The following is a 12,463-nucleotide window of genomic DNA, read 5'->3' as shown; positions in this document are numbered from 1 at the left end:
AAGTGATCGGAATGCCTGGGTGGAGGCTGCTTCCGATCAGTAATATTAATGTATAATTAATATTACAGCTTAATCTTGACTGAACCCTTCGGGTCACACCCAAGCAATTAGCGAACCGAAGCGACAAATTAATTCGGAAGGAATTAATGAGTCGCCCGAGTAATTAATATTTAGACGTCGGAAATTTGAGCTTGGAGCGTTGAAACCGAGCGTCGGAAGTCGAGTCGAAAATAATAAAAGACAAGATGAGAAAATTACTAATAAATCAACATAATGACCAAAATACCCGTAGCATCAGAATGCCCCAAGCAAACCGAGTGCTAGGGGCATATGGCCTAGCATGGTGCTTAGCATGGTGGCTAGCATGCGCACCAAGCCGAGCCTAGGCTGGATGGTGCGTGCTAGCGCACCTATGCTAGCAAGACTGGCCGCAGCCAGCACGCATGGCGCGCCAGCCCGCAGCATGGCCGCGCCATGTGTACTTGCTAGCAGCAGCCCACGGCTGTAGGAGCCCGCATGTAAGTGCTAGGCTTGCTGGCCGAAGGTGGCAGCAGCCATGGAAACCCATTTGGGTTGCCTTGGTGCCCAAGTGGGGCTGCCATGTGGCGTAAGGTGAGAGGGGAGTAAGGTGATGTGTTGGCCGGTTTTTAGAGAGGGAGTGGGGAGCAAGTTTGGTCCCCCCCTCTCCAAATGGTCCTCACCTAACCTCTCATGTGAGCTTGACACTTGTTGATTTATTAGTAGCTTGATTATTTATTTTATTTTAGATTTAAAATAAAATGGAGAAATCAAAATCTCCCATATGGAAAGATGATGGGAAATTTGTGAGCCTTTTCCTATAAATACCAACCTTAGGAGTTGGGATTCTTCACTTGAGTAAGTGTTGAAAAAGGCATCACAGTGTGAAAACCTTTGAACACTAATTACTCGGGTTTTGAGGCCAGGCCTTGCTAACTCCAAGGTAATAGACCGAGTTCGGTGCTCGCGTTGCGGGTGGTCTTCGAAGGAGGTCTCCGTGTGAGCGGAGCTAAAGGGCTTTCGAAGTAAGAGCTCAATTAAGTGAGCGAAGCACGCTACAAAGTTAATAATCTCTTGCTTAGTCTTGTGTTTATGTTAATTATGCTTATGGTTATAATTATTGTGAGTTTGGTTTTGGGGTCAGGTTTCTTTCCGCGGTGGGTCGGACTCACCGAAACCCAACAGGATGATCATCAGGAAATTGCTTTGCAATAGTTGCCATGATGTTACGCGGCGCAACCTTGGACTTTGTCATGTCACGCACAACCTTTTTTGCACTCGGGCTCAATCCACTAACTTTACGATGACTCTCTTGATACACAATCATTGGGTGGTTATGGGTCCCGATGTGATAATTTTTCGCATGGATCTTCCAACTGTTAGTGGTGAATTCATAATATATCTTGATGTAGAAAGGACAAGCATTAGCTTTGGTTTTTGTGTCCTTCCGTATCGCATTCTCCAAATCTCTCGGCTTGCTCCTCCGTGCCCGATCACATTTCAAATATCGATACAGCCGACCATCTCTGGTTTTGCTATAAGACGATTTCACTAAAATAATTCCCAGATTTATGGAAACAGCATTCGCCCATTTAACTACATCATCAAACGTTGGAAATAACGTGTCCGTGACAAAATTCACACTATAATTCACACCATCACCGCCGTCTTCAGATTCCAAATCTTATAAAAATAAAATAAACAAAACAATGGTCTAAGACATTATGTTCTTTTTTATAATATTAATAATAATATTTATAAAATAATATTAGAACTAATATATCACTATTCAAAAAATAATACGAAGTAATAATAATAACATTAATACTAATATTAACAAAAATAACATTAATACTAATTACAAAAACAATAATACTAATTATTAAAATTATCAAAATATTAATAATAACCACATTATAAATTATAATACTAATAAGAAGACTAAGTTAATAAATTTAATTAATTAAAAAAAACATTAATAATATTAACAATAACAACATTAATACTAATAATAATAACTACAATAAAAACATTAATACTAATTACAAAATAATAATAACATTATTACTAATTACTCAAATTATCAAAAACATAATAACAACCACAATAAAAATAAAAAATAAAAAAAGCACGTTAATAATTGTAATTAATTTTTTTTTAAAAAAATCCGGAAACAGGACTTCCGCCCGAAACTTTCGGATCCACCTAGGTGGATCCGCCTGAAATTTTCGGATCCACCATGGTAGATCCGAAAATTTAGGCGGAAGTCAAATCCGCCTAAAATTTTCGGATTCGCCTAGGTGGATCCGGAAATTTCAGGCGGATCCACCTAGGTAGATTCGAATTTTTTGGGCGGATGTCCTTTTTCTAGAAAATAAAAAAAATATTTTCTTACAAATTCATCCGACGACATCTCTGGAGTACGAATGTTCCCGTCGTCCATCGTCCAAAAACCCGTCGCAAAAACTTGATAATTTTTTTTAAAAAAAACGATTTTTTGGTGGTGGATCGTAAAAAGTGGGGTTGGATGTCGTGGGGACCGATGTGGTGGGCTCGGGTTTCACGTGGTACAAATTAGAGGGGACCATTTCATATAATAATGGTCATGACCAACAAAGGAGCTTTTTATACTACAACTTGCAAAAGGGCAAAATTGTCCATTCATGTAAAAAAGGGAGCGTTCCTTTGTAAAATGGGAGCGACGTTTAGCAGCTCACAAATAAAACTCTAAACCAACAATTTTATCCTATAAATAAGAGCTATCCATATTTTATTGAAAACAAAACTCTAAGGGTTTATTTGGCATTGCTATGGTTTTTTGTTTTTCAAAGTCATATGATATATGTCATATAATGAATAAAAAAATTAGTCAAACTTATTAAAATAATGGTAAAACTGACAACAGAAAAGTAGAAACATCTTTTTCTTGTTTCCCGTTTTTGGTTTTTTGTTTTTAAAAAAGCACAAAACTGGAAACAAAAAGCGATGCCAAACAAGCAGTAAACTAACTTTTTTTATCCTATAAAATCTATCCTACTTTTTATCCTATTAAAAAATACAACTTTTTCTTATAAAAAGTATCCAAATAAATCCTACGATGCATACTAATATTTAATTATTTCCTATGTGGCGCGACACTTGGAAAAAAGTTAAAAAGCCAAGTGTCGTTGCTTGTGGTCTGGCTAAAAGTTTAGCTTTATATATTAGTTATATGATATGGCATGTGTCAAATTTTAATAGATTTGTTTCATTTTTTTAATTAAAAAAAAAGTCCAGCCAACAACCCCCACCGTGAAACCCTAGCGCCTACCCCAGCCACCACAAAAAACCAGTCGGTCGCCCTCCATAACCTCTGAAAATGGTCGGTCGGCACCAGGGATGTGTTTTTAGGGTGTTTAAGAGGGGTTTCGAGGCTAGGGTGGGGATTTTCAAGATGGTTAGGGAGGTTGGTTGGATTTTTTGGGGCTGGGATGGCGTTTCGGTAACTAGGTAAGGCTTTTGGCGAGTGGATGGTTAGAGGGGGTTTACGGTGGCTAGGTGGGGTTTTTAGGGTGGTGGCTTTGACGTGGTGGTTATGGTGGTTTCGGAGGTGGGATTTGGGTCAAGGGGTGATTTCGGGGGTGGGCTTAGGTCGGCAAGGTGGTTTTTTATATTGGGGGGTTCCGGCCGGTTGTTTTCAGGGGTTTAGGGCAGCGGCCAGCTGGGCTTTTGTGGGGTAGGGTAAAAGTTAGGGTTTCATGGTGGCTGGTGGCTGGTGGGTTTTTTTTTTTTTTTTTATAAAATTTTTTTACCTGTTTTTATTTAGTTTTTAACTGTTTTTTTTTTTACCAATTATTGAGTGACTCATGGCTTTAAAAAAAACATATTAATTTGTTAACATGTTGTAGGTAAAAAGGTCTATTAAACAAAGATGACATACAAAGGTTGGATTGCCTCATAATAATCAAAAGGTGGGATTGTTATTGTCAGACCACGGAAATGTGGGATTATTTATTTTCATTTTTCCTTATTTTAAAGGACAAATCTAACACGGAATTTTTCAGAATAGAGAGAGAATGAAGATAGCGGTTGTGTGAGGAAATGAATCAAATGAAAAAATAGGTTAAAGAATAATAAAGATTCATAATGTTTGGGCATTTGGTCAGCTGAGCCTGGGCCTTTTTCATACACTAGTACATAACTAACCTTAAGTAACACCCAAAAATTGTGTTACATAAAGTGATAAAAATATTATTATAGAGAATAGGTAACACTTTAGTGGGTGATACATCCGCCCATGTTACCTAAGGTCTTATGTAACACTTTAGGTAACGAATGGTAATACTTTTAAAAGTGTTATTATAAACCATCTTAGGTAACACTTTTTTACATAATTAGTATCATTTTTAAAGTCTTAACACTTACTTATCTTTAGTACTATTTTTTAATCATATAATAACACTTCATTAGACATTATGCATCACTTTTGTGAAATAATGTAACACCTTTTTGATTATTAGGTAACATTTTTCAATCGTCTTTCGACATTTAGTAACACTTTATTCGACTGTATGTATCACTTTTTACAAACTAATGTAACACCTTATTAATTAGTAGCCAACTACTCCAAATACTACCATGATTGTTTACTAGCTGCAACTTTTTTTTTTTGTAAGAGAAAAAAATATAAAACTAATATTTACATGTATAACAACCATAAATGGGTGAAGATAACATATAAAATAGAAAATAATTTGAATTGATAAAATTTCAAAGTTTCTTAAATAAAATCCATAAACACCAATTTTTTTGTTTGCCTAAACAATCTAATAAACAAAACAAAAAGAAAGTCAATTTTGGTCTCTAGATTAGACCACCAAATTCAGTAACAAGTTAAGCAAAATAAGTCAGGTGCAGTAGCAAATAGACAGCAATAGCAGCAGCTAGCAGTAACAACCGATAGCAGTAGATAGCAATAGCAGCAGTTAGTAACCAGGCTTGCAATAGCAGCAGCTTGAGTCAACAGTAGCAGCAGCTTGAGACAGCAGTATCAACAAACAACAACAGACGACAATAGTGACAACAACACGTATCAATAACAACAGTAACATCAGCAAACATCAGTACCAGCAGCAACAATAACAATAACATCGACAACTACATATTTGCAAGCATGTTATTTGTAATGTTGCTAAAATATATCACAGTATGATACGCCTAAGATGATAGCACTCTCTGAAAAATAAGAAGAGCTACTTAAATAAAAGACTTGAGTGTAAAAAGAACATACAAACAAAAATGTATACAATTAATCAAATCATCATAATTCGAGCAAAATCACTTTCAAATCAACAATAATTATTCAAAAGTATAAAATTAGAAGAAAAAAGTGGGCATAGGGAAATAAAACCATGAAATAAATATAATCTTAATCATCATCACATTTTTAAATTTCATAATAATATTGATACCTTTCGCCTCGATTTATCATATGGATGTCATTTATGCAAAACTATATATCATATAATTGAAATAATGATGGCCTTTTTCAACACCAAAATCAAAGATACTTTTTCTTTAAATAAAGATCATAGATAAGTTCACATTTTAACTTGACATGAAGGTAAAAGCTAAACTAACAAAAGATGAATTACCTGCCCATAGGCAAACATGCAATGTTGTATCTAGATAAATAATTCTCTACTACTGGTATACCAACCATCCTTAAAAGAATCTCCTACAACCAACAAACTACCTCCGTTAATTATCATGTGCAACAAAGGGGTATTATTTGTGAGATATAAAATATTCCTTTGTTGCACATAATAATTAACGGAGGTAGTATAATGCTAGAAAATATTTCATAGTTCTAACGAAAAAAACTTGGCTGAAAGGTGGCAAAACATAACCAGTTGACTACTATACCTGATTTACTATTTCTCATGCTCCATGATAAAATATAAATCGAGTTTCTAGCTTCTTGCCTCACGCATCTATTGTATCCTTGTGTATTTTTCTCAACACTCTTGAGGGATTGTACCCTTAATATAACCTAAACATTGCACTATATTACCAAAAAATAAAAAAAATATAAAAGAAATCTAAAGTTTTACAGTACTCTTAACCCATAATCTAACATTATTAAAAATACGAGTCAATCAATTAAACATTGAAAATATGAACTTGATTACCTGTTACATTATGATCCTGAGTTAAGGCCTAAATCTTATTATAGCTGTGAATAAGTGCTAATGCATCCAATTGGTCGTACTTTTCACTAATTACCTCTGACAAGATTCACGCTAGGACGCTACATTGAATGATAGAGCTCAATCGAATTAGATTGTTCTAAAAACTATGGCCAAATCAATCTCAATGACCTACACCATATCTTCCATGAATCCACTTCATCACCAACATCAACTACAACAAAAACAGAGAAAGTGAGTCAGAAAATGGACAAGTCGGTAACAATATTAAGATGAAATGTAAGAGTGTATAAAATAAGAAGAGTTGGTATCAAATGTGTTTGTATCATTTTCTAATATTCATGGGTGACTTGAATGTAACACCCTAAAAATTCCTTTTCTTTTAAAATACCTATTTTGCCCTGTTTAAAACGTTAAATAGGAATATCTAAGACATTACCGCCACCGTGAAAACGGCTAAGGCAACTATCAAAGACACACAACAGAAGACTAATTTTAAAATAATTCAAACAAGTCAATCTTGAAAAGTCAATCAACGAAAGTAAAGTCAAACCAAAGTCAAACGAAGTAAAAATAAAATCAACCTACAACTTGGAACCACCGTAGGCACTTATTAAAACCAAAACCAAACTCAAAACCTTCCGTTAGTCATGCATAATAATAAAGTCATAAATAAATAAAGCAATAACACACATCTTATACTTATAGAAACTAGCATGATTCGCTCTTCACTCATGCCCATTAATGAACATGCTTCATCACCTGTAAAGCTTATCTCTACTCGTTTCCACTACTCTCCATTTAAAATGGGTCATCATAGGGCCAAGATAAAGACAAGGCCAACAAACACACAAAACACACAATCAGCAAAGCTGATTACATAAGCGTAATTAACACACTAGCATATAATTCCCTATCAATACACAACTTACCTCGTTGCACCTGTTTTTCAAGCATACAACAATCAATAAAAGTTCTCACTAGACACTACATAATTTATTTAATGTTGACTACACATCGAACGGGTTTCCCACTCAACCTCCCCTAAATAAATTGAGGTTACTGACACGGGAGCTAACCGTGCCAACATCAATAACCACTCATAGGTGGCGGAATTCCTGCGCATAATAATAATAATAAAAGGGATATACAGCGTCCTGTACTCCAGTAGAAGTTATGATCAAATATAAAGTCACATAACTCCCCCCATATGTTCATACTCAAGGTATATACGTTCCAAGAGTTTTGGTGCGTATTCTTTTTCACTTTACGTTATTTACAGATTATTAAACTTGGTGATGACTCTCAAACCATAATCATTCAATCAACGATAATTATTCAGTCAATCAAATATACCAATTTAATTCTTGAATAATTAGTGACCACATAATATTTAATGTTGAACCCTTTTTAATTCTACCTCGGTGCCAATGATACCTTAAACGCATAAAGCGTCACAAATCCTATCCCCTCGGTGTTAAAAACACCTTAAGTGCACTAAGGCACCAACATACAATTTATTCCTTGTGTACATAGACACTTATATAGCTCTTTCCTCATGCTTAAAGCATCAATAAAAATTATATGAACCATAATAAAATTCCTTTTTAATATTCCAAACCAAATTAAACATTCAGTTTAATTAAACATGCTCTCTAACATGTCATAAATAAATATGTGGTTCATAAATAATATTCCAAACTATTATTTTCCATCCAATAATCCATCACAAATAAATCATGCTTCATAATCCAATCACCAACAACATCCAAACCATAATTTCCAATCCAAACCTAGCATGATACTACTTGTAATCGACCCAACACATTAAACATGCTACTACATCAATATAATTATGCTAAGTACGCGAACGTACCTTGTATATGATCTTAAAATTGCCACGACTAATAAAAGTTGCTCACTTCAAAGTCTCCTACAATTTAAAATCATAGAAGAGTATTAAAATCCTCTCTTCACAAATTTCCAGCAATATATACTATTATAAAACCCCTCATAATTTAATTAAAATAAGCTGAAAATATATTTAAAACATCATACTTTAATCCCAATTAATGGGTAATTGAAATTCCTTAAAGAAACTTGATTTTTAATACACAACCAAAAATTCCAGCATTATATTTTAATGAAAACTTGCTCTAATTTAGCCTTAAAACACTTTAATCAAATGTTTAAACCATTATATATCATAATCCTTCCATAATTCATAATTGGGGCTTTTTAATTAAAAACATAATCTGAAAATTAATTAACATAATACTCATAATCAAACATCAAAAATCAAATCCCAAAACTCATAATTAATAATTAGATCTAGGATTAAATTGATTTTTAAAAATAAAGTTTCAATTTTTTTTTGTATGTTCGAAAAAAGGGGAGAGAGAGCAGCGGCAGCCACCACGTCGGCTGCCAGCGCCGGTGGCTGCCTGCTGGCGGCGGCGGCCACCTGCTGCCGGTGGTCAGCAGTGGTGGTGAAGGGGGCAGCCAAAAAAAAAGAAAAGGGGAAGTGGAAAAGGAGAAAGAAAAGAAAGAAAAATAAAGAGAAAGGAGAGAGAAATTTACCTTGGGTTTTTCTCCACTCTAGGCAAAGTTTGATTTGCCTCATATGTGGGATATTTATACCCCTTCTCTAAGACCCTTCTCCTTAAACTTTCCTCTTTTAATTTTCCTAATCCCATCCCTAGTAAAACTTTACTAAAATAAAAATTTCCTTAAATTAAATCCCAACTTAATTAAATTAATTAATTAATAAACTTTCCTTTTATAAATATTTCCAAACTTATTAAATAATTAATTAAAATACTTTAAATAAAACATTTCAATTTAATTTAATACTTCTCAAAATACTTATTTTAATTAAAATACGTATAAAAATATGAGGTATTACATTTAAAGTAAGTCAATTAAAGTAGGCCTATTGCAGATTATATAGAAGAGAACAAGATTTCTAACAAAAATAGTCCTTGAGAACTATAGAAGCATCTAATATTAGGATTTGTGATCCTTGTGAAAAGGAATTTGAATCAACCCAATTCAGTGTCAAAAGAACATCAATATGCATCAAACACAGAGAAACTTAGGAACAAATCAAATGCACAAAAAACAAAATCATAAAAAAAATCAAAAATCAGAGGAAAAGAAATGACATACATTAGAAGAATTGGAGTTTATTTATGAAGGAATATCTCCATGTTAGAGTTGGTTATGCCAATCTAAGTCGGTTTCCAAGAAAACATATACAATTTGATTGTAGTGCCCAATCTAATTCGTTTAGAGAAACATACTACAAGTATCAATCAATCTACATACTACATGTTGAACAGTTTCTAATCATTCCAGTTAGGTGACGAGATTTAAAGTGCGAGAAATGTATTTCTAATCAAACCTATTAGCAAAATTAAAATGGGAGCTAAAAGTTATTAAAATCAAACTATTAAGACTTAAAAATGAAGATAATTTCAGCTCTTTAATTAGCTTATTAAATGTAATTAGCTTGGAATGAAAATCAACTGATTTAGCACAAAGTATAGCTTTTACTTTGAATTTTTAGTTACTCCAACGTACCACTACAACTTTAATTACTAATCACAAATTCCAAGTAAAATCCAAGTAAAAATTACAAATATCCCAAAAGAACAGAAGAAAGAGAATGAACCTCTATAAGCACCACCATTACTTCCTCGACGTCGATGTCGCCTTCGCCACCACGGACAATCATTAACTTCTTCACTGTAGTTTAAATTAAGAATGAGTAGTGGGAAGGAAATTTAATAAGAGATTTATTAATTTGTCACATCACACACCTTGAAAAACCCTAATCCATTCGAATATACTCATATATAGAATATGTCCCCTAAAACTAAGATGAACCACGGCCATTGGAGCGGTGGCTAAAACCCTCAAAAATAGCCATTAGAGCTGTGGCCGAAACCCTAGGTAGCGGACGTCCTTGCACTGGTGGCCGGCAAGCCGATTACAGTTAAGGAGGGAGAAAGAGGAGGGGCGACTGGCACTGGTTTGAACACGTGGAAACTAAAGAGGACGAGGGAGAGCGGTTTGAAGGAGAGGAAAAAGGAGCAACATTGAATTGAATTGGAGGTTAAAGGCTTAGAGCGTGAAAAACAAAGTGATGGAGCTGAAGAAGGAAAACTAAGATTAAAACACTCCTGTTAAAAATAGTAAAGTTATTATTGATATATGTAATAGAAATAAGGTAACACCTCTCAATGTTACCATAAAATGTTACCTATTTTAAAAGTGTTACTTTGTAATGTTACTTATGTTAAAGGTATTACTTTAAATATTACATAATAAAAAAATGTTACCAAAGTGCTACTTATAGATTCAATAATTTTGCATTTCAAAAAGTCTTACCAACACGTGTTATATAAACTCAATTATGTACTAGTGATACATTCTAGACTCTTTCTTGAGGTGGGTATGGTTAGTGGCGGAGCTAGAAATTTTCGACCGGGGGGACAAATGAACATCGCTTAGTTTGACAAAAATATTATTGGAGCAAATAAAAATACTTAAAAATTTTACACTCAAAATTATAAAATATGGAATACTTAGTCAAAAAAATCAACATCACATATTTTCCTCCATAAACGAATTTGACTAGGGGTTCATAGTTTGAAAATGTCGAATAATTAATAATATAACTATTTAATGTAATACTTGTCATAATTACCTATTACAATCGTAATTTGAGTTAATGTTCATGCAAAAACTACAATTACAATGATTCAAATACATATATGAAGTAATTTTTAAGAAATAAATTGAAGTAATAAGATATTATACATTTAAAAAAGTAAAGGGAGTAATTGTTAAGAAATAAATTGAAGTAATATAAAGGAAATTTTAACTTTTACCACCAAAAAAAATCAAAAATTTGTTTTTTACCACCAAAACTTCTAAAACTTTTATGATACCATCAAAAAAATTTCTAAAAATTGTTTTTTACCACCAAACGGCAAGAAAACAGTTAAATCTAACGGCTTAAAAAAATTTCCTTCGAATTTCGTGCGTAAAATATGTTTTTCATGGGTTTAGGGGGGCACTTTGGCCCTTTGGGTCCAATTTGAGGTCAAAATTGACAAAAAATGATCGAAAATGCCTCGTTTTGCGTGTTCACGCAAATCGAGGTTTTTTAAACACGCAAAACGAGGCATTTCCGATCATTTTTTGTCAATTCTGACCTCAAATTTGATTCCATAGGACAAAAGTGCCCCCCAAAACCCCTAAAGAGCATGTGTTTGACACGAAAATCAAAGAATTTAAAAAATTCCGTTAGGTTTTTGACGACAGGTGGTAAAAAACAACTTTTAATTTTTTATTTGGTGGTAAAATAAAAGTTTTAGAAGTTTTGGTGGTAAAAAACATTTTTTTGATTTTTTTTGGTGGTAAAAGTCAAAAAATCCAATTTTTTATTTGGTGGTAAAATAAAAGTTTTAGAAGTTTTGGTGGTAAAAAACATTTTTTTGATTTTTTTTGGTGGTAAAAGTCAAAAAATCCTAATATAAACTATCTTATAAAGATTAATTTATTTATTTTTTTAAAAAAAGGGAACTTAAATTACAATTATTCAAAAAAGTAATAGAGTAATTGTTAAGAAATAAATTGAAGTATATAAAGGTTTAAGGAAGAAAAAAAAAAAGCAAAATGCCTATAGGAAGAATCGAACTCTAGTCTTGGATAACATTGTCCTATCAATTACACTCTGTCCACTGCACCAACTACTATGGTCTATCACAATATGCACAAAATATTATATTTAACCCAAACATTTTTTGGGAAGTAGAGGGACAGCTGTCCTCCCTTGTCCCACGCTGGCTCTGCTAGTGGGTATGGTGGGGCGGGGCGGAGCAGGGCAGGTTTGAAATGAGTTTGCCATAATCTCCATACCCATCACCCGTGGCGAGTACACATTTAATACCCATCCCTGTCCCATAATCCGCCAAACCTCCTTCCATACCCGCCTCATTGGGCGGGTATGGGGCGGGTCTTTATTTGACGTGACCCACTGCCATCCCTACTTGCAAGACTTAGAAGGCATCGTGCGCGGTCGTTGTCTCCTGGTGTTAAGAAGAGGAGCTCTAAAAGTTGGTGTGGGGCATTACAGGAGTACAGGACGTCAAGACCTCCCAAATTGTAACATTTTATTTGGAGAACGTGTAAGGCATAACAGACAGGAATTACACCTTTTTTGCTTTGTATGTTGGGCCTCATGGGTC

General features: G+C 33.9%; 1 long non-coding RNA gene across 2 annotated transcripts; it reads right to left on the bottom strand.

The window, feature by feature from the left end:
- Window positions 1-4,766: 4,766 nt before the first annotated feature.
- LOC145582179 (uncharacterized) lies at window positions 4,767-10,372 on the bottom strand. 2 transcript variants are annotated; one of them, XR_014099813.1, is made up of 5 exons: window positions 10,028-10,372; window positions 9,880-9,953; window positions 8,083-8,139; window positions 6,189-6,420; window positions 4,767-6,049 (listed from the first exon to the last, which is right to left on the bottom strand). It is a non-coding gene; the product is annotated as an uncharacterized LOC145582179 (long non-coding RNA). The 2 variants fall into 2 exon arrangements; XR_014099812.1 differs by having other exon boundaries at window positions 4,767-6,420.
- Between the last annotated feature and the right edge of the window lie 2,091 nt (window positions 10,373-12,463).

Source organism: Chenopodium album, chromosome 15 (assembly GCF_948465745.1).
Source record: "Chenopodium album chromosome 15, dcCheAlbu1.1, whole genome shotgun sequence".
Classification (NCBI taxonomy): Eukaryota; Viridiplantae; Streptophyta; class Magnoliopsida; order Caryophyllales; family Amaranthaceae; genus Chenopodium; species Chenopodium album.
This window is presented reverse-complemented; position numbering and strand designations above follow the sequence as displayed.